Source organism: Pleurodeles waltl, chromosome 1_2, assembly GCF_031143425.1.
Source record: "Pleurodeles waltl isolate 20211129_DDA chromosome 1_2, aPleWal1.hap1.20221129, whole genome shotgun sequence".
NCBI classification, from domain to species: domain Eukaryota; kingdom Metazoa; phylum Chordata; class Amphibia; order Caudata; family Salamandridae; genus Pleurodeles; species Pleurodeles waltl.
Window position 1 is genome coordinate 754,840,460 of NC_090437.1, and position 24,088 is coordinate 754,864,547.

A 24,088-nucleotide genomic window follows, 5' to 3' on the forward strand; every position below is an offset into this window, starting at 1 on the left:
GATACAAATGCATACCGCCCAATTTCGTTGTTAAACTCAGACTATAAAATAATGACAAAACTTCTGGCTAATAGGCTTAATGGGGTAATCAATAAATTGGTGCATCCTGATCAAAACGGTTTTGTGGCTGGCCGACAACTGGCTACAAACACACACTATTTAGCTGAGGCTCTCGATTATTTCACTACTAATAAAGTCCCTGCCATTATTCTTCTGCTGGATGCGGAAAAAGCATTTGATTTGGTTGTTTGGGACATGCTTTTCTTAGTTTTGTCTAGCTATAAGGTACCCACTCAAGTTATTGCATTAATTCAAAGGTTGTACTCAAACTCTGAGGCCAATATTATTATAAACTCGAAGTGTGTCGGACAACTTCAAATACAACGTGGGACTAGACAAGGGTGCCCGTTATCCCCTATTTTATTTGCCCTTTTTATTGAACCACTCGCCATTAAAATTAGGCAACATAGTCAGATTCAACCCCCATTAAAATCAATGGGAATGATCAAACTTTACGCAGACGATATCATTTTGTTCTTAGACATAAAACGTTCTTCTCAGGAAGCGGCCTTCAATCTATTTAATGAATTTCAGCAAATCGGTGGCTATAAGATTAATAGGAGCAAGACTGACATTATTCTTTGTGGTACCTCTCCTAGTTTTCTTCTTCCTGAATTAGGGAGAATGTGTAAATCCCAATCCAAAAAGATATTTGGGGGTTTATTTCTCGTCCAATATAAGAGCTCTCTACTAGTTGATTTACGCTCCTGTACTTCAGAAAACTCAGGCTTTGCTGACTCGTTGGAAGCCTCTCCCCGTCTCTATATTAGGCCGCATTGCGTTAATTAAAATGTCAATTTTACCACTTTTCAATTTCTTGTTTGCGGCTATTCTGTGTGTTCTAACGCAACTTTAAAAAAAAAACTGGAATCCCTATTTCATTCATTTATTTGGCAGAACCGAAAGGCTCGAGTCACTTTAAGTATACTGTATGCCAACAAGCAGAAGGGGGGACTGGCCTTGCCAAATTTCAAAGATTATTATTATACATTTTTTGCACATTATTTTGCTAGCTTTAATTTGGATTACTCCGCGGGCTCCAAGTTTTTTATTGATTTTCGGGTATTAATATGTTGGGAGCATAATATCCGGAACCCAGCCCTCTTGACGAAATCGCCTAAAAAAGTTTGTTATAAAATTCTTAAATGGTTTTTCAAGAAAAGATTAGACTTTTTTAGAAAATATTCAATCCCCTCTGTGCATTTTGACACTCCACTTTCACAGATTTTTCTACATTCTGGGACTCAGCTTAATGAAGACTTGGTAAAGAGGTGGGAGCTCGCTGGATTTAGTAAGATTGTAGATTTTCGTGCTGAGGACAACTGGGAAGCCCCATTGAATATCCTGATTACTGTCAACAATGAATTTTTGCTGGTCGGATCTTATAATATTTTGTTACATGCTTTAATGGATTTAGATGTTAATTCCATCATTAATGCCCAACCATTGGTAACAGAATTAGTGGGACCTTCTCAGATAAGGAATGCAGGGTCATGGAGAAGGCTCCTGGCAGAAAGGGTCAAAGTGGATGTTGGGACAAGAGCACAGACGAAATGGGCTAATCAGGAGGGCATAGAGGTCTCAGGTGACTACTGGGAGGCTATTAATCGCCTGAATTTCTCCGTGCTTCGAGGGGCTAACTGGCATTGAATGATATTTTTTAGCAAATGGTTATTGTATCGAACCCCGCAAGCCCTATCTCGTGTGGGGACTGGCCATCCTAAAATGTGTTATCGCTGCAAGGAAGTAGGAGCGGCAGGTTTGATCCATATGATTGCGACATGTCGATGTATACAGGGATATTGGGAGGGTGTTTTTGCAATATTAACTACTATTGCGTTGGTATCCATATCTCCCAGCATTCGCTTAATGAGCTTGGGCTACGACCCCGAGGCAAAACTTTCTTCAAGATGGGAGAAGCTCGTATTTATAGCTGCTGCGGTTGCTAGGTCACTTCTCTTGAGAAATTGGCGTTCTGAATTGCCTCCTACTAGTCAAGAGTGGTATAGCAGAATGGTGCAAGTTAGACTTCAGGAGATGAGATAAGCCAGCAGAATAGGTAGTGTTAAAAAGTTCTCTCTGATTTGGGGGGATTATTTCTTAGATAAGTTTGGCTGATTTTTTTTTTCTTTTTGTTTCATTTTCTGAAAGTGGCAATGTTTCTTGTTGTGTATTGATGTTTCTTTTCCTGATAATAAAATCTAAAAAAAAAAAAAAAAGATGTGCTCTCTCATGATCAGATTGTATAACCCCTCAGAAGTATTTACTTTGTTAACAATAATCCAGCACTCTAGTGCCTTAAGTGAGGTGTCTACAAAGTCAACCCAAGACTGGGTACTGACCTTCTGGGTGTCCCTGAACTTCATTCTATACTGCTCTGGGGTCAGACCAAACTTCTTGGCTAAGCACCTCTTCATACTGGGGTATGAATCTGCCTCCTCCTCCCTTAAGGTCAGAAGCCTATCCCTCCCTGAGTTGGGGACCAACTCCCACAAAAGGGAACCCCAGTAACCTTTCTCATTTGGAGTGCCCTCTCAAAGGCCTCCAACTACTTGTCTATATCATCCCCCTCTACATAAGCAGGAACCACCCCCTTGGGTAATCTGGGGCAAACCCCCCCACCCATGGACACTTCAACTTTTCTGTCGCTGCCACCATCTCTTTTCTCCCTCTTTGCCCACTTTTTCTTTTCTAGGGCCAGCTTCTCTGCTTTCAAAGCTATGAATGATAGCTGGGCCTCCAGCTCTCTTTCTCTGAGGGACAGGTTCTCTCCTCCTGAAGGGACCCCCTTCCCCCAACTAGCTTTGGGTCTGCCCCTAGTGACTGTATGTAATGAGGACCGTTCTTCTTCATCCTCACTTAGGCTCAGATGCCCTCCCTGCCCTGAGTGGTTAGAGCTAGCATTCTGGCTAGCAAGAATGACATCCAAGTCACCAGTCAAGGACCTCAAAAATGAGTCAACATCGTCCGAAGTGAAGTCTAGTGCTGGGCGGACAAACCGATCCACAGAGCAGAAGTGAGCCATATTCATTGGTGCATCGATACTTGCTGCAGTGTCCTCATCCATGTTAGATATTATAACGGAAGGCTCATGGGTGGCCTCGCGGAGCAACCTCAGTCTCAAGGGGCATGACCGTGAATGTACCCTCATCGGGGACATCAGCAGTTCATGGTCCACAGGAGATGTCGGTGCAACAGCAAGACAGACCATAGGCAGATGCTCAAAGAGACACCATATGCAGCGGAAGACTGGTTGAACACACCAGAGAAGTGGCCGGAATGACAACGACCAGTCAACCTCCAGTTCCACCAGCAAAGGTGTACCGAATATCCGAACCATGCACTCACGGCATAGTGGAGTTGGCGGGAGCGGCTCCATTGCTCTGTGTTGCTGGAAAGAAACAACCACCGTGAATCAGAAGAAATAGCAGTAGTAGTCCGCCAATCAAAGCCAAAATAATTGGAAAGCCACCAAACACACTTGAAAAGAGAGAATGGATGGCTGATGGGATGACTCCAAAGACAGTCTGGAAGATGGACACAAAACCAGACCCGACAGCCTTAAAGAAATGAACAGCCCCATTGGTGCTTGAAGCATTGAATATTCTGGATCCCAACTCTCCAAAGTGTTTGGGGAAATCGGTATTTAAAAGGGATTGTATCTCGGCTGATGATCTCGCAATCTGGAGAGCATACGTCTCTTTTGCGGATGTCAAGGCGACCTGTTTTTGAAACAATAGCGCCTTTAGTCTACTCAACTTGTCATAGTTCATATTAATAGTATCTATTTGGGGCCACATTTCAGATACTTGTATCTCTCGTGTGGGGGGAAACAAAACATGTCCACAACACGTAACGACCTTCGTGACTGAGATTGTGTAGGCAATTCCAGGTCGCAAGCCGCAACAGCTTTCATCGTTCAGTAGAACATAACTTCCATTGGAAAGTACATGAAACACTGGACGAATCAAGGGGACGGGAGTACCCTTCAGAAAACAGGCCAAGTTCGCGACCCCCGCATTGCAAAGACCGTGAAGAGACACCTGTTTGCATATCATAGAATGACGAACAGCAGTCTCACATTCACTTCCGCTAAGAAAGACCTCCTGTTCACCGTTCAGACATTTATAGTCAAAGGGCAACTCCCACTCTCCCTTAATAAAGCTATCTCCTAGCTGCTCATATCGTCCCACCTCAAGATGTTTCAGGCAGCTCGAGAAACAAAAGGTTGAAATCGGTAAATTAATAATGCCGTGCAAGAGCCAGATAGGTGAAGGACTCTCTGCTACTGTGAAGGGCAACTTATCTAATTTCTTTACTTGAAGCAGGGTGAAACGAGCCTCCCTTTTAGCCATTGTCCTGGTTCCCTGGAAAAATTAAAAGCAGTGAATAGTTCACTCCCATTAATGTACTTCCATGGAATGTGGCCACTTTTCAGTGTCTGTAATGTCCAACCCATCTGCATGATGGAACGTAGCTGCTTTTGCCCAGGATATAACCAGGACAAGTCAGTCTGAGTGATATCAATAGCAGACAACACTATATTTGATAGTGAATAAATCCTGTTGGACAGCGTGTTCATGCCATTGTCGACAACAGCTAATGTTTTTTCCAAATCCTCCTTATCTAGTTGCCTTAAACGTGCAGCAGCCTCAATCTGGGAAAGTTTCCAAATTTCATTATACATAGCATATAAAAACCATTTTAAGCGTTGTTTCCTAGGACCTAACAGGAAATCCTGTAAGTCTATACTGTCAGAAAGAGTGTTCAGGTGTTGCTTAACCGCTGTTAACGTGTTTGTCTGCACCCATTGCTGGCACAGCTTACCCACACTGTATGTTGTAATTATACCTGTATGTTGACCTGATATAAAGCGAGGGTCAGGCCTGTGAATGGAAAAACCCCCTGAAGAGTTCAAGAAACGCTTTTGACACTCATCAGTGTTGGAGGGCCAAACCAACCACCCGCCGGGACGGGAAAGTGAAGAATTATAGGTACCAGCCTTAACCATTGCATCTAGCCTGTCTTCTGCGACATTGAGGAAGTGTTGACAATCTTTAAACTTTGTCGGAGTAGGGATACTGGGCATGTTCAGGTCTTTAATTTTCGCTAGCCCCAGACAGGACGTCTGCTCAATAGTGTCATTTAAGAAAATCATTTGCACAGGAATTAGGCAAGCTCGAAACAAAGCCTCCCTACCCTGTATCTGCCAATCTTGTGTCCCCCATACACTTTTCAAATCAATAGTATCTTTCCAATATTCGTAACCCTCAATCGAAAGCCGGGAAACAAAGGGATCTGAATAAATCAGTTTCGTATCTGTTAGCAAAAGTTTTCTAATTTGTGCCGGAGGTATTTTAAAATAATACGACTCTGCTTTTTTTGTATCATGCCCAGAAAAGTATGTACATTTTTTGCTGTAATACTTTGGACTCCCCACCTGTGGTGTCGAACAGTGTTCCCATTGTGTATAGTTCAAGAGAGGCCTATATCTAGTTGCACGGTGTAGGTAGTGATGTCCCCAATTGTTATAGCAGAACATTTCCCCATAATTCATTGTATAATCATATACATCATCACTTCCAAAAGCGGAATAGTCCTTCATTTCAGCTAGCATGGAATCAACTGTTTGGACATCTCAATCATCAGAGACAACATTAGGTGTAATAACATCAGACATTGAAATTTTGAACACGTATGGTATTTGAATTATCTCTGTAGGCCCGTATATATCGAATGGAACTTTGTCCCACACAATCCCATCAGTAATTGGTATGGCTATAATATTGACAGGGGACAAATCACGTCGGACCTTATGTGAGGAATGATGTGATGTTAAAATTTCATCAACAGGCTCCACAGAGGAGCGATCGGCAATATAGTGACCATTAATCAGTAAAAAGAAAACAGTCACAAAACCAATCCATCAAAATAATGCAATAAATGTCAAACAGAACCATAGATAGTTCCATGGGTAGATCAAATAGTTCTTTTTAAACCATTGATACAGCTTACTACTTTTCGAACGTTTGTCAGTCACAGTTGAGTCCGAAGAAAAATCGACAATGTCAATGAAATAGCCAGAGGAAGTCACTGCAAACACAGGACCCGCTGAATTCTGATCCACCGTGCGTGGAGGTTCTTAATAGACAACGTCATTAATCGTGGAAGTGTTCGTGTAAAATACAGACAAATCCTGAAGCGGGGTGGTCACCGTAGTTGTTACTGGAACCAACAAAAGTTCATTTTCTGCCCTCCCCATGGTCGAGGAAGTGTCTGGAACAGCAGTTGACATAGTTGCATAGTCAGTAGTAGTGATGTTCATCCTACTATGTAGATGGATGTCCTGTTGGGTAGTGAGAGGGGATCGGGAACTACCCAAGGGACCTCCTAGTCTACTGTGTAGACTCAGCCACATGGTGTAATTTGATGTCATCAATGGAGATAAATCTATTCAATCTAGAAACAGACAATGGTGGAAGGATGACAGTCCTAGTTCCTTTTATTCCCAAGACCGGTACAGGTGCTCTGTATGATGGACCGAACTCTTTTTTCACAGCGATCTTCTCACGAACCAGATCCCCAACGTTAGGAATCCAGCCAGTCAAAGTTTTCGCCAATTCCCTTATTCCTTAAGGTGGCAGCACTTGCAGATGATTTATCATCACAAAATTGTTGAAGCTCCTGTAAAAGAGTGAGACGTTCTTTCATGTCAAATGGTGTTTCTGCTGCCACCATACCAGGGGCATCAAGATCAGGGACATACATAGGTATCCCAAAGAGAACCTCATATGGAGACTTTCCCCCCAAGGACCGTCTTGGCAGATTATTCAGTGCTCTCTGGACCCCATACAGGTGATGTAACCAACTGCGGCCTGAACCTAATACTCGAGCTGTTAAGGACTGCTTTAGAACACGATTCTGCCTCTCCACGACCGGATTTCCCTCGGGATGGTATGGTGAGGAGTAATGGAGTTCAGCATCTTTCGGAACAGTGTATTATATTATATGACTATATTCACTGGAGGGTATACACTGGACCAGTAAGCCTCCTTATCCCCCCCTATCTTTTGTATGTATTAAGTACAGCGGTTCCGCTGTGGGATTATAAATTACGTATTTCATCTGAGATCTTTATTATGGAGAATTTCCAAGGTCTCAGTTTCGATGATGATATTGTGTCTGCAATTTTACAGACTCCTTCCATTCTGGTGAATGAGGGTGCAGGACCTTCCGGCCCCACCAAGGAAGAATGGGACAAACTGTCTTCACTGAAACGGGATCTGGTCAAAACAGTCTTACATGGGACAATCAACCTCAGAGCAAATATAGCCCCCAATGGACTACTTGTGTCCAATATGCCCAGGATCTTCCTACAGGATTTGGCCTTTAGGAAGGACTGGGCACAGATCGCCTGGAAATGTACACATGATTGGCTCGTCCTTATCATTAATACATCCAGACGATTAGCGGAATCGATGGCTATACAGATCACCTTTATGGAAAATACACTCAAAACCACAGTCACTATTGCAGCATTTAAGAGTCGACTAGCGGGGATTAACTCCGATCTGAATGAAACAAAGGAATTTCTTACACAACAAAAGATTACTAAACTACAGAAGGATATCAATAAGTTCAACAAAGAGAAGGTCTATCCATATATTAAAGAAGACTACACCGTAGATACTCAATCCGTATCATCAGATGATTCCTCCACCTCAGGTAGAAGACAGCGTAAATACAGCCATAGTTCTTCTTCTGATGGTTGGAGCTCTGAGGACGAAAGACCACAACCCTATTATAACTTTCCCCAGTACCATCCTGGCACAACCATTGACATGGCAACAGCCCTTCCCCTTCTACCAACCACGTCCTATGTTACCATACTTGCCTTTTTTAGGCCACGGCAGGGGCAGAGGAAGAGGCAGAAGGCGAGGAAGAAGCAGGAGAGTCCGCTGGTCCAAAGAAGAACCACAGATGGTCACGCGGAGTCAGGGCAAGATCCAACAAACAAAGATCTAGTGGTCAATTTGTCCCCTAGACCACTCTCCTTGGCTGAAAAGAGGGCTTTGAATAGAGGTCTTGGCTTTATTCCAACCCCTAAAGAGGATATGTTTCGACTACAATGCGAACTCTCACAGTTTTTTAGGAAGATTAGATTACTATTCTTCTTTAAAGACAAACCTATTGATGATCCCCAGATTCTGGTTTGAAGAAACCTTCCAAATTCATGCCACCCACAGCTTCTGATTTGAAGAAACCTTCCAAATTCATGCCACCCACAGCTTCTATGCCTTGTGAGGTATTAGCATTTGAGAAAGCAGTCACTACGGACATAACTAAAATACAACCTAAACACAAGTTTGTCAATATACCCAAAATTGAGAGCGACGCCCTCAGAGATTTAGCAGCTGATACTAGCATTATCATAAAACCAGCAGATAAGGGTGGGGCTATTGTTGTAATGAATACAGAAGATTATAGACAGGAGTGCTTCCATCTCCTAAATGACCCGACTTATTACGCTCAGATTGATCATGGCCCTACAATCGGACTACAAACCGAGATTCGAGGGATGATTGAAGAAGCATGTGGTCATTCCTGGTTAACACAAAAAGAAGCAGAGTTCCTTGATACTAATTATCCTCGTACTCCATATTTCTACTGTCTTCCAAAGATTCACAAAGGCAGGACACCACCTCCAGGTCGTCCCATAGTCTCTGGGATTGGATCTGTCCTTGAACCCTTATCTACATTTTGTGACTACTTTCTACAACCTCTTGTACAACAATCCTTGACGTACCTGAAGGATACAAAAGACGTACTTAATCTTATCGAATCTATTAACTCCTCAGTTTATGTACATGCTCTCATCACCCTTGATGTTGAGGCATTGTACACTAATATTCCACAGGAAGCTACATTGAAGGTAGTTGAGACATCCCTGTTGGCTGCTAGATTGGATTCAGCAACTCCAGTTCATTTTATTATGCATTGTGCGAGCCTAGCCATGACTAAAAACTTTTTTCAATTTGAAGACAAATTATTCCATCAAATTCGAGGTACCTCAATGGGGAGTACTTTTACCCCTAGTCTAGCCTGTATGTATATGTATGATTTTGCCAAATTCCAATCCTTTTTGTGATAACATTAAACTATGGCGTCGGTATATAGACGACATTTTGGTCATCTGGCACGGACCCATCTCAGAAGTAGATAATTTCACTACCTGGGTGAATAGTTTGGACCCCTTCTTGAACTTTACAATGACAGTTTCCACCACCAAGGTTCCATTCTTGGATTTGGTGATCAGCATTGAGGAAGGTAAACTACATACTTGTACTTATCAAAAAACTACGGACCGTAACAGCTTATTATTGTATGACAGTCACCACCCCAAGGCCCTTAGAGATAATTTACCGTATGGACAATTTATACGCCTACGACGTAATTGCATTAATTTACATTCATTTAACACCCAAGCTGCTGGCCTTCAGATTAAATTACATGACTGTCACTATCCCAACAGAGTGATAAACACGGCTTACAAACGAGCTAAATATAATGACAGAGACTCATTATTACAGTTGACCCCCAAATCCTCAGTAACTACACTTACTTGCGTATCTACATTTACGCCATTATCAAATACTGTTAAGAAAATAATTAATAAGAGATGGGCTGTTCTTTGCAGTGGAGGTGAAAACATCTCTAAACCACTCTTTGCTTTCAAAAGGACTACTAACATTAAAGATATGTTGGTCCACACACGACCTAGACCTCTCATTGCCTCAACTAGACAAAGGCCTCTGTGGGATCTTCCCCCAGTTAAGGGGTACTTTCCATGTGGGAACTGTAATGTGTGTTCACTCACCAAATGGATAGAGATCCTTGATTTAGAACCTATACTGACATGGCGGCTGACGAAACATACTAATTGCAATACTCGGAATTGTATTTATTTGATTACCTGCCCGTGCAATTTACGGTATGTTGGGATGACTACTAGAGCAGTCAAAGTTAGGATAAATGAACATCGTAGCAACATTCGATGTGGACGTGCGACAACCAAACTCAGCATCCATTTTATAGAGACTAAGCATACTCCAGATGACATGTGGTGGGTTGTGTTACAAACAAGTGTACACAAAGAGACCCGTTCACTTTTTGAACTGGAACAACGGTGGGTCTATAGACTTAACACCCATCTTCAAGGGTTAAACGATGATATTCCATGGTTTCACTTGTCTCTGTAGTCTCTCATATGACTTAATAGTTATTTCTTAACGCATGATCAAGAACTGGGTTATAAATTGGTATGTACACTTGAATTACCATAGGAGTCTGATCACAACACATGATCTGGTTGGTTCTCCATCCGTTATAATATCTTCTGATGCCTTTTACATCTTATCTACTAACCACGATGTTTCTCATTGCCCCTGCTCTCACGCATATTTATCTATCACCTTGTGACTCGGGAATCATCTTTGGCCTTAACATGCTACTAAGATGGCCGCCATACTCCTCGCAATAGCGAGGACTTTTGAGTTTCCTTTTTCTATTTTTACCAAGACGCGCTCAGGCTCTAACCTGCCATGCGTTGGTTCAGTTGCCGGGCAACGGTAACAATCAATTAGTGTCTGCGCGTTTTTGTCCGCGCTATATATATATCCCCGTGTGAACGTCTCCCAGTGTGTTCGGGAGCGAGGGGTAGGTGAGACATGCCACACCAGTTTACCGATATGTAAGTACAATCGGCTACTCATTTGTTTATGGACTTTCTTGAGCATCTCAGAGTCTGGCACTTGTCCCGTAGCTCGGGATAAGTGGTTCTCGTTTGCTCATGAGTTAGTTTTTATGGGAATTACCCAGAACTCAGATCTTTTTCCGGGGCTTCTTTTTTCTTTTTTCTTTATTATGAGATCACGTTTTCTTTTCTTTTCCGTGATCCTTGGATGCACTAAGACCTTGTGATATGATTTTAAGGGGGTTTGCAATATGTTTCTCAGTACATCCCCCCAGTGTTAGTACCTACTGAGTATAAGTAAGAGCATATACCTTTGGATTATTTCCTTACACATTTGAACTATGACCGATGTATGACTGACTGGTTGCGTTTTGTACCAGCAATATTAAGGACTGTAATAGTGTGTGTCCTGGAGGTGAGGTGCCATCAACCATAAGGTGGTTTGATACACTCTCTGTTCCAATATAAGCAAAATCATTTTTTAATCACATGATAACTTCAGTACTAGCTTGCCTTTTATCTTTTTCATTGTAAGAACAGACTTATGGTATACCTGGCTATGAGTCTGCATGATCCCATGAAGCCCGCTCCCGAGTTGGGTTGGTAAGCTCTCCTTTAACTTACTTAGCATGGGTTGCTACCATCCACTTTTCCACTTTTTGTGTTGCACTGTTTGCCACATTTGGTTTTTGCTGGATTGATTTGATTGAGCAATTACTGTGACAATGTAGTATTGATGAAGAAATTATACAGTCTGTATCTTTTTTCCTCGTATCTTTAGGGTGACTAATTAGGAACATCAAGTCCGGGTTAAAGTGAACTCGTGTAAGTGACTGTTGACGTTGTAACTGTGAATATCATAGTGCAGGAGTCTAACTGTTTTTTTCATTTGGAGAAGTGTAATAATGTACTAGGTCCTGAAGAAGCGTCATAGGATCCCTTGGGACCAATAGAGACGCGAAACATGTCGACCTCATTTTAAGGAATGTCGGATAATTACTGACGTCCTTTACACCTTATCATATTTTTTCAGTGAGTGTTGGAGAATTATCTCTACTTCACTCCCGTTTTTCTTTTTTAATCTTGGCCGTTACCCAACATCAATCAATAAATAAATACTCAGTGAGAATTCTGAGCCAATTTTATCTTCTATCAATCTCTCCTTCTTCCTCCGGACCCTCATCTGGGTTCTGTGGCATCATCGTGAAAAGATCTCCGGCAAAGAGCCCCCCTTCGGGGGGAGCCCGTCAGACATTGCAGCGCCGGTCTGACGAGGAGCTGTCCGATGATGAAGCATGACACCCAATAGGGTGTGTGAGGACTCTTGCTCCTATTAATTAGGACTCCCTTTCTTTCTTCATCATTGTTCGGACAGTGTATTATATTATATGAGTAATGGAGTTCAACACCCATCGTTCTCATGGTGTCCCTGAATGCTTTAGAGGCAAATGCAGGGCCCTGGTCCAAATGGAATGCTGCAACCGCATATGTACCGATAAAGATCAGCAAATCTTTTATAACAGTCCGGGCGTCACCCGACCGCTGTGGCCATACCAACAGGAATCTAGAACAGGAATCCACAGCCACTAAAATGTATTTGTATGCACCATCAGGCTGTAAGGGACCACAATGGTCCAGGTACACACATTGGAGTGGCTTGTCCGACACTAAGAGGGATGTCTGCAGAGGGTGTTTGCTATTTGAGCCCTTAATCTGCTGACAAATGTCACAGCAAAGGACATACTGTTTAGTCCGTCTGCATAGACCAGGCCACCAGTATCATTGCTGTAAAATCGTTATAGTGGCCTGTATACCAGGATGTGCAGAAGCAACACCCTCTTGTGCGGCTGTAATCAGCTCTAATCTCTGGTCTTCATTGGGGATTACTCGATCACCAACTCCAGGAATCATTGCATAAGCAACATTCTGTGCACTGATATGGTAAGTATAGTTCATAGGGTATCCTTCGGAAGGGTCTTGCCTGCAGCCGAAGCTTTGACGGCAACCAGTATTTCATTATCCAACCTCGTCCGAGAACGAGTCACTGCAGCCACAGAAGCCGTAGCTACTGACGCTTTGGCTGCTTCATCAGCCAATGTATTGCCGGCAACGTGTATTCCTACACGTTGGTGTCCTAATGTATGAACTACATGGACACATGGTAGCTTATCCTTAAGATCAGCCACCCTTCCCCACAACATTTTGTGTTTAATGGTGTTCCCTTTAGAATCTCTAAACCCGTTCAGTTTCCAATGATTGAGATATTCATTGTATGACTGGACGCAGTAATATGAATCTCAGACGATCAAAGTCTGTGTTCCTGGCTCAGTGTGTTCGAGCGCTAGAAGAAGAGCCTTAAGCTCGGCCAACTAGGCTGTGCAGTCCCCTAAGGTCAGAGTGTAGGTATTGTGAGGATGGAAAACTTCTTCTTCCATTATCCCGCACACGGCTGCGCAAGCTGCCGAGTATTGATGTTTAGTACCTACAGCCGGTTGTGCCGATCCGTCAGTATAAATGATAGTATTATAACTGTCCAGTTGCAAGATATGTAGAGGAGTGGGGCACTCCTGTTCATACTGCAGAAATTCTTGTTTCTGAAGCCTGGGGTCAAACACATAATCAACATCAGTGGCGGTCAGAGACGTTGCCCATTGAATCCAGCGTGGATGTAATGCCTTAGCGTTTGGAACACTCGTTTTAGTGACAGCCTCTAAGGCCGGCACCGGGGAGACAACAATAATGCATTTCCCCTGGGTAAGTGGCCTCTCCTTTATGATGGCCATCTGAACTGCTGTCAGAATCTTTTCCGTAGGTGCAAAACGTTTTTCAGCATTTGAGTATAAATGTGATTTGTATGCTATCGGCACAATGTCACCCTCATTAAAGGTGACATAAGTAAATCCAAGGGCACCAGCAATTATTCTGATGTCCAAATTTGTTTTATTGTCACGTGTGTATAAGTGTCTAGCTTCTAGCATGTCCTGTTGTATGTCCCTAAGGATGTGTGTATGTTCAATCGTCCATCGTCTGCTAGAAAAGTTGGGCTGAATTAAGTCATAAAGTGGTTTGATGAGTTCTGCATAATCTCGAATGTATGTTCTGCCAAAATTAAATAAACCCAGTAATGACTGTAATTTCCTAAGTGTGTTCGGAGGCTGTAGTTGAGCACACTTTTCTGGAAGTGCGGGGCCAGGCTCTTCCCCTCGTTTGATAGCTCATATCCCAGGAACAATACACTAAGAAAGGCTATCTTGCTTTTCTTAAAATTAAATTTATAACCGAGGTCTGCAAATCCCAAAATGATCCGACCGACCCTCGCAAGATGAATGTCGAGGGCGTTGTCAGTGAGATAGATATCATCCACATAGGACAATGCATCGGAATCAAGCTCGTGCAAAATTGATGTCACACGGGCTGAAAACAGTCCTGGGCTATTTTTATAGCCTCGGGGTAAACGACAAAAGCGTTCTGAGAGCCAAATGAAAATGCACTTAGGTCCCTACTTTCATGTGCTAAATTCTGGCAGAAAAACCCATTAGATATATCCAATGTAGTTTTATATTTTTTACGCACTATATTGTTTATCAGTGCTGTGCTGTGTGAATTTTGTATAGCATATGTGCGTGTATGACTATTTAAGTGTCTATAATCAACCACTATTCTACATGAATAATCTGGTTTTGCAACGGGAAATAATGGATTATTCATCGCCGATGTACAGGGCTCAATCACTCCCTGGTACTCAAGTTGTGACAGTATCTCCGTCACCGGAGCTTTTGCTTCATGCTTAACAGGGTATTGTGGCTGCGGGTGGGGTGTAGACCTAACAGGAATAACATGACAAGGAGAGTCCTTGTCCCACCCTACATGATTACGGTATAGTGCAGGTGCCTACGCTAAAGCCCATTCAGCAGCATAGGCTTTTTTGTCGGCCTCAGGAACAAGATCGGAAAAAGAAGGCAAAATGACATCTTCCCCATGTGGGAGCTTGCGGACATGTTCAGATGGCCAGTCTCTCTCAGCCAACAAGATATCACTAGTAAGTTCATCCCAAAATATCACACTAATAATGCGTTCCACGTCTCCCTCTATCTGAATTGTTAAATCATAAACCCGATTGGGTGGGAGAACGCGGCCATCCGCTGTCTCAACCGCGATGTAATCGCTAGTTTCTGTCGCATCCAGATGTTCTTTCCGACTCTGACGACATATCGTGACCTCTGCTGTGCTGTCCAACAGAGTCACGGCCCACTTCTTGTTCCTCAACAGTGTTCTCAATACTACTGGCATTTTTAACTGTCAGTGCTGCCACTTTCTTCTTTTTAAATTGTGGCTTTTGCTGAGGAGTCTTTTCTTCTTTTTTAATGGTAGACTGTGGCGAGTCTTTTTTTTCTTTCACGTATTCCGGACGTCGATCTTGACGGCCCCCTCTCTCGCTACGTTTATCCGGTGCGTCCTGAAAGGAATGAGAAGGACATGAATCAGTATATCTGTCTGGAGTTCTAATGTTATCCCTATTTCTGAGATTATACCTCCTTTCGGAGTACTCCGGATGTGGAGAATCAGCTCTTTTATTTCTCCTGTCTTTGAAATCTTTTTGTTTGTCCCAGCGCTTTTTAGAGCCCTCTTGTGCCTGCTTTGTACCTTCCTTATGGGTGGTACTTGGTAATTCAAATTTTTTAGGTTTGGCTCCCAAACTATCCCGTCCTATACTAGTATAGGTATCGGAAATTATTTTCGGCAGCTGTCTCTCTTGTTCCATATTTGGAGTTTCCCGGAGACGCTGGCATATTGCCAGTGCCACCGCTTCCCCTTTAATATTACTTAGTATTATCGAGGAGACGGCGTCAAAGTTACGCATCAATTTCATCCCCAGATCCAGGGCCGGTGCAGCCCCATGCTCATTTTGTATTTGTTTTAACACTTCCGGTAAATTGGCAAGTGTAGGGGTACCATGTGTGGTAGTATAAACGGCAGCGAAGACTGTACCCCATGTGGCACATTCATCCACCGAGGGAACCATCCCAAACGGCAAGCACATAGTGAGCAGTCTATGTTTTTCCTGTGGCCCCGTATGGGGGAACACAGCTTCCAGCTGATTTGTTTTCTGGGCAATCCAGAACGGTATTTTTTCCCGTTCCTTGGGCACTTTACCCATAATAGTATGCACTGTTTGTGGATTAATCCAAGTAGCCAATTGATAACCACCAGCTACTGGCGGTGCTGGACGCACTGTTGTTGTGTTCAATGTTCGCATTACGAACTGAACCAATCGTCTATATAATGCCACTAATTCATTATATAATACTCGTAAATCTGCGATCGGCATATTCTGTATGCCTGGGTGAGGTGTATATGTGGCAAACATAGGCCATGTAGGTCCCTCATTACTTAAAGGACCCAGCCTCACCCGTCTTAGTACATGTGGTAGGGCGCCTTCAAACCAGTTCTGATGCTCTTGATATGTGAGCAATATTTCATGATACTGGTATGCTTCGTATCTTACAGGTACGTTCGCAATTTCATATGTGTGAAATGTATGTGTTCTTTGGTCAGCATCAGGAAAGGTGACCCAACTGTAAAAAGCCTCAGTTTGGTATGCTTCAGTCGCTTCTATAATCAGAGTAACATCCCCGCCCTCTTCTGTAAGACCATGCGCTAATAAATGTGTAAGTGCATGTCTAGCATTCGCAGGAATGTCTATGGTATCAGCCATAGTTGTTTAGAGAAACGGAACACCAAAATAGGGGAAGTTTTCTTTTTTCCTTTTTTATGAGTTCGAGCTTGAACAACCTACAGCTGGGCGCCATGTCGTAGTTTGGACTCTTGCTCTGAGCAAGACTGCTGGTCTCAGGATGACAGTACTTTCGTTTGTAGGTGACTAAGGGGGTCATTCCGACCCTGGCGGTACATGACCGCCAGGGCCGGGGACCGCGGAAGCACCGCCAACAGGCTTGCGGTGCTTCCTGGGACATTCTGACCGCGGCGGTAAAGCCGCGGTCAGAAAAGGGGAACCAGCGGTTTCCCGCCGGTTTTCCCCTGGCCCAGGGAATCCTCCAAGGAGGCGCTGCTTGCAGCGCCGCCATGGGGATTCCGACCCCCTTCCCACCATCCCGTTCCTGGCGTTTTTTACCGCCAGGAACAGGATGGCGGGAACGGGTGTCGTGGGGCCCCTGGGGGCCCCTGCACTGCCCATGCCACTGGCATGGGCAGTGCAGGGGCCCCCTCACAGGGCCCCATAATGATTTTCAGTGTCTGCTTTGCAGACACTGAAAATCGCGACGGGTGCCACTGCACCCGTCGCACCCCAGCAACTCCGCCGGCTCCATTCGGAGCCGGCTTCATCGTTGCTGGGTCTTTCCCGCTGGCCCGGCGGGCGGCCTTTTGGCGGTCGCCTGCCGGCCCAGCGGGAAAGCCAGAATGACCGCCGCGGTGCGGTCATTCGGCAGTTCCCGCCAGGCGGGCGGCTACCGCTGCCCGCCGCGGTTGGAATGACCGCCTAAGTCTCTTCCTACAACTAGTTGTAACTGTTGTCCAAACCTTACCGGCTCACTAGCAGTACCTCACCAAAAACACAATAGTAAAAGGTGATTTGTAGCAGTCGCTTACGCATGGACTCAAAGTAAGATATCTCAGGGTTGTCGTGGTTAAACGGAAATTACCCTTTTCTCACAGATGTATTATGTCTCATACAAACAAAGGCAATAACACAGATGCAGTGAAGTTATAATAGTTGTTATTTAACATAACTGCCATTTGCGATAAGTTGCATGAACTGCAATGATTAGGATAATGAATATACCAAGCAACAGTATTGTGAAGAAGAGAGTCATGGTTATAAAGACCCCCACCATTTTTGCAATATATGAAAGAAATATATATATATATATATATGTATGAGATGGAATATGCCCTAATACCCTAATGAGAATAGGCCTAACCTCCTACCTAAAGGAGAGCTGGGTTTGCTAAACCTAATCTGCCAAAGCCATGTCCATGAGAGGAGCCCCCAACCCTCGTTACCTTGGATTGAGGTCTCTATCTCAGACTCCGTAGGGACACGAAGACTGGGTCAGCGTCAAGACGACTGCAGCATCGGTATCAGCGATGGTGGCGATGCCCTCTGGTCGGAATCCCTCTGATTATCTGTCTGAAGTGTGATGTATTTATACAGATCTACAAGTTCCCCTGACGTAGGTGTATTTCAAAACAATAGATAAAAGGCATGCTTGGGACGGCAATTAATATCAACAATCCCTCGAAAGTATAGAGAGGGAAAATCCCTAAGTGTGAACACATACTGTTTGTTTGTCTTTTGTGCTTGATCTTGACGCCTTGGCGCAGTGACACTGTTAATAAAACTCATAACAAGTGGCCTAACTATAAACAAGGCAGCCATCTTAGAGGAAATAAATAATTAAATGAGCTAAGACAGAGCAGGCTAAGTAGGTTAAAAGTCACTAGGTGACGGAGGCACGAGTTTACAAGCCTACGGCTAAGCTAACTCCTGTTATCCCATTAAAACAAACTAGGATTCACTACATCAATTGCTGGCTGGCGTATTGCTGGCAATGTTATACACGCTTTAAGATGCCCGGTCACCGGGGCTAGATTTACCGACCCCGGAGACCTCGATAAAATTATGTTGGAACATTATAGACAAATCTATAGTGATGTCTCAGCTGTAGATCCCAGGACTATTGAGAAGTTGCTGATGGACCTTGATATCCCCTGCCTTTCAGATGAAGACTGTGTGGCACTGTCTCAACCATTTACAAAGTCATTAAGAACCTTCCCACAGGAAAAAACCTGTGGACCAGACGGCTTCCCGGCTGAGTTCTATAAGACCTTTATAAATGCATTCGCTGAGGAGTTCTTGGCCCTATTAAACGGCCTACTACGGGGCGAACAGATCCCCAAAACCTGGCATTCAGGAAACGTGGTTAGTTTCCCTAAGAAAAATAAGGACAGGGAGGATCCAAATGCATACCGCCCAATTTCGTTGTTAAACTCAGACTATAAAATAGTGACAAAACTTCTGGCTAATAGGCTTAATGGGGTAATCAATAAATTGGTGCATCCCGATCAAAACGGTTTTGTGGCTGGCCGACAACTGGCTACAAACACACACTATTTAGCTGAGGCTCTCGATTATTTCACTACTAATAAAGTCCCTGCCATTATTCTTCTGCTGGATGCGGAAAAAGCATTTGATTTGGTTGTTTGGGACACGCTTTTCTTAGTTTTGTCTAGCTATAAGGTACCCACTCAAGTTATTGCATTAATTCAAAGGTTGTACTCAAACTCTGAGGCCAATATTATTATAAACTCGAAGTGTGTCGGACAACTTCAAATACAACGTGGGACTAGACAAGGGTGCCCGTTATCCCCTATTTTATTTGCCCTTTTTATTGAACTACTCACCATTAAAATTAGGCAACATAGTCAGATTCAACCCCCATTAAAATCAATGGGAAAGATCAAACTTTACGCAGACGATATCATTATGTTCTTAGACATAAAACGTTCTTCTCAGGAAGCGGCCTTCAATCTATTTATTGAAATTTCAGAAAATCGGTGGCTATAAGATTAATAGGAGCAAGACTGACATTATTCTTTGTGGTACCTCTCCTAGTTTTCTTCTTCCTGAATTAAGAGAATGTGTAAATCCCAATCCAAAAAGATATTTGGAGGTTTATTTCTCATCCAATATAAGAGATCTCTACGAGTTGATTTACGCTCCTTTACTTCAGAAAACTCAGGCTTTGCTGACTCGTTGGAAGCCTCTCCCCATCTCTATATTAGGCTGCATTGCGTTAATTAAAATGTCAATTTTACCACTTTTCAATTTCTTGTTTGCGGCTATTCCGTGTGTTCTAACGCAACTTTAAAAAAAAAACTGGAATCCCTATTTCATTCATTTATTTGGCAGAACCGAAAGGCTTGAGTCGCATTAAGTATACTGTATGCCGACAAGCAGAAGGGGGGACTGGCCTTGCCAAATTTCAAAGATTATTATTATGCATTTTTTGCACATTATTTTGCTAGCTTTAATTTGGATTACTCCGCGGGCTCCAAGTTTTTTATTGATTTTCGGGTATTAATATGTTGGGAGCATAATATCCGGAACCCAGCCCTCTTGACGAAATCGCCTAAAAAAGTTTGTTATAAAATTCTTAAATGGTTTTTCAAGAAAAGATTAGACTTTTTTAGAAAATATTCAATCCCCTCTGTGCATTTTGACACTCCACTTTCACAGATTTTTCTACATTCTGGGACTCAGCTTAATGAAGACTTGGTAAAGAGGTGGGAGCTCGCTGGATTTAGTAAGATTGTAGATTTTCGTGCTGAGGACAACTGGGAAGCCCCATTGAATATCCTGATTACTGTCAACAATGAATTTTTGCTGGTCGGATCTTATAATATTTTATTACATGCTTTAAGGGATTTAGACGTTAATTCCATCATTAATGCCCAACCATTGGTAACAGAATTAGTGGGACCTTCTCAGAAAAGGAATGCAGGGTCATGGAGAAGGCTCCTGGCAGAAAGGGTCAAAGTGGATGTTGGGACAAGAGCGCAGACGAAATGGGCTAATCAGGAGGGCATAGAGGTCTCAGGTGACTACTGGGAGGCTATTAATCGCCTGAATTTCTCCGTGCTTCGAGGGGCTAACTGGCATTGAATGATATTTTTTAGCAAATGGTTATTGTATCGAACCCCGCAAGCCCTATCTCGTGTGGGGACTGGCCATCCTAATATGTGTTATCGCTGCAAGGAAGTAGGAGCGGCAGGTTTGATCCATATGATTGCGACATGTCGATGTATACAGGGATATTGGGAGGGTGTTTTTGCAATATTAACTACTATTGCGTTGTGTTAGAAATGGGGTATTTGGTTGACAGTCAGGTTACCCCCTGTTCAAGCAAGGACCCTCACTCTAGTCTTGGTAGCTTGGCAGAGCAGTAGGCTTAACTTCAGAGCGCTAGGTGTAAAGTATTTGTACCAACACACACAGTAACTTCATTTAAACACTACAAAATGACACAACACCGGTTTAGAAATATAGGAAATATTTATCTAAACAAAACAACACCAAAACGACAAAAATCCGACATACACAAGTCAAGTTATGAATTTTTAAATATTAAACTCAAAAATAGCGCTTAGAAACAAAAATGCTTCGATGAGATGTTAACACGGCGTCGTGACGGAGTCGTTCCCAACAAGCCGACACCAGCGACGCCGGACACCGAGTCAAGTAGACCCCCAAGTACAGTACCTTTGGTGAAGAGTGAAAACAAGCTGATGCGCGAAGTCGGGAATCGCGGCGTCTGCGCGAAACGTTGAATCCGTGCACTTCGAGCGGCGTCGGTCACGACGTGGTGTGGCGACTTTCACGGAGTCGTGGACTTCAGCGGGGCTGCTGCGGCGTCGGGCCTGCGAAGAGCGTCGCGTTCCAGAGAAGGTCACGGCGTCAGGTGCAGGCGGCGTTACCGGATTCAGCAGCGGCATCAGTCCGAAGTCGTCCGAAGTCGATTTCCTTGGATTCCACCAGCTTTCCTTTCAAGGGCCCAGGGACTGGATAGGGCACCACTTGTGGGGGCAGGAGTCTCTCCAGAGACTCCAGGTGCTGGCAGAGAGAAGTCTTTGCTGTCCCTGAGACTTCAAACAACAGGAGGCAAGCTCTAACTCAAGCCCTTGGAGATTTCTTCACAAGATGGAAGGCACACAAAGTCCAGTCTTTGCTCTCTTACTCTGGCAGAAGCAGCACTGCAGGAAAGCTCCACAAAGCACAGTCACAGGCAGGGCAGCACTTCTTCCTCAGCTATCAGCTCTTCTCCAGGCAGAGGTTCCTCTTGGTTCCAGAAGTGTTTCTAAAGTCTGTAGATTTGGGTGCCCTTCTTATTTTAGTCTTGAAGTCACCTTTCTTCAAAGGGTACTCACACCTACTTGTGAAATCCTGCCTTGCCCAGGCAAGGCATCAGACAAACAGCAGGGGGTTGGAGCCGGCATTGTCAGAGGCAGGCACAGTCCTTTCAGGTGAGAGTGACCACTCTACCCCTCCCTCCTAGCAGAGATGGCTAATCAGGAAATGCAGGTTACACCCCAGCCCCCTTTGTGTCACTGTCTAGTGCGAGGTGAAAAACAACCCAACTGTCAAACTGACCCAGACAGGGAATCCACAAACAAGGCAGAGTCACAGGATGGTTTAAGCAAGAAAATGCTCACTTTCTAAAAGGGGCATTTTCAAATGCACAATCTTAAAATCAACTTTACTAAAAGATGTATTTTTAACTTGTGAGTTCAGGGACCCCAAACTCCACATGTCCATCTACTCTCTAGGGGAATCTACACTTTAATCATATTTAAAGGTTGCCCCCATGTTATCCTATGAGAGAGACAGGCCTTGCAACAGTGAAAAACGAAATTGGCAGTATTTCACTGTCAGGACATATAAACCACATTACTATATGTCCCACCTTATCCATACACTGCACCCTGCCCTTGGGGCTACCTAGGGCCTACCTTAGGGGTGTCTTACATGTAAGAAAAGGGAAGGTTTAGGCCTGGCAATTGGGTGCACTTGCCAAGTCGAATTTACAGTGTAAAAATACACTTACAGAAACTGCAGTGGCAGGTCTGAGACATGATTACAGGGTTACTTGTGTGGGTGGCACAACCAGTGCTGCAGGCCCACTAGTAACATTTGATTTTCAGGCCCTGGGCACCCCTAGTGCACTTTACTAGGGACTTAACAGTAAAACAAATATGCCAATCATGGAGAACCAATTACGTACACATTTTACACAGAGAGAGCATAGGCACTTTAGCACTGGTTAGCAGTGGTAAAGTGCTCAGAGTTGAAAAGCCAACAGCAACAGGTCAAAAAAAAATAGGAGGCAGGAGGCAAAAAGACTGGGGATGACCCTGCATAAGCAAAAGTCCAACACGTTGGTATCCATATCTCCCAGCATTCGCTTAATGAGCTTGGGCTACGACCCCGAGGCAAAACTTTCTTCAAGATGGGAGAAGCTCGTATTTATAGCCGCTGCGGTTGCTAGGTCACTTCTCCTGAGAAACTGGCGTTCTGAATGGCCTCCTACTAGTCAAGAGTGGTATAGTAGAATGGTGCAAGTTAGACTTCAGGAGATGAAATAAGCAAGCAGAATAGGTAGTGTTAAAAAGTTCTCCCTGATTTGGGGGGATTATTTCTTAGATAAGTTTGGCTGATTTTTTTAATTTTTTTATTTCATTTTCTGTAAGTGGCAATGTTTCTTGTTGTGTATTGATGTTTCTTTTCCTGATAATAAAATAAAAAAAATAAAAAAAAGATGTGCTCTCTCATGATCAGATTGTATAACCCCTCAGAAGTATTTACTTTGTTACAAATAATCCAGCCCTCTAGTGCCTTAAGTGAGGTGTCTACAAAGTCAACCCAAGACGGGGTACTGACCTTCTGGGTGTCCCTGAACTTCATTCTATACTGCTCTGGGGTCAGACCAAACTTCTTGGCTAAGCACCTCTTCATACTGGGGTATAAATCTGCCTCCTCCTCCCTTAAGGTCAGAAGCCTATCCCTCCCAACTCCCACAAAAGGGAACCCCAGTAGCCCTTCTCATTTGGAGTGCCCTCTCAAAGGCCTCCAACTACTTGTCTATATCATCCCCCTCTACATAAGCAGGAACCACCCCCTTGGGTAATCTGGGGCAAACCCCCCCACCCATGGACACTTCAACTTTTCTGTCGCTGCCACCATCTCTTTTCTCCCTCTTTGCCCACTTTTTCTTTTCTAGGGCCAGCTTCTCTGCTTTCAAAGCTATGAATGCTAGCTGGGCCTCCAGCTCTCTTTCTCTGAGGGACAGGTTATCTCCTCCTGAAGGGACCCCCTTCCCCCAACTAGCTTTGGGTCTGCCCCTAGTGACTGTATGTAATGAGGTCCGGTTTTCTTCATCCTCACTTAGGCTCAGATGCCCTCCCTGCCCTGAGTGGTTAGAGCTAGCATCCTCCCCTACTTCTCCCTCCTCTGGAGCTTCCTCTGGGTCTACCTCTTGGGCCTCAGCCCACGCTGTCAGGGATTTGATCAGGACATGCTTCCTGAGGTCAGTGGTTGCAGGCAACCATCTTTCAGTACACAACCCCCTAAGCTGGACTACTGTCAGTGTGGGTAGGCTAGCCAGATCAAGCTTCACGGTTCCCTAGTTTTGTGTCAACAAAAACTTTTTGCAAAAATTGGAAACAAGAATTTAGAAAAATCAAAAAAATTCAATAATT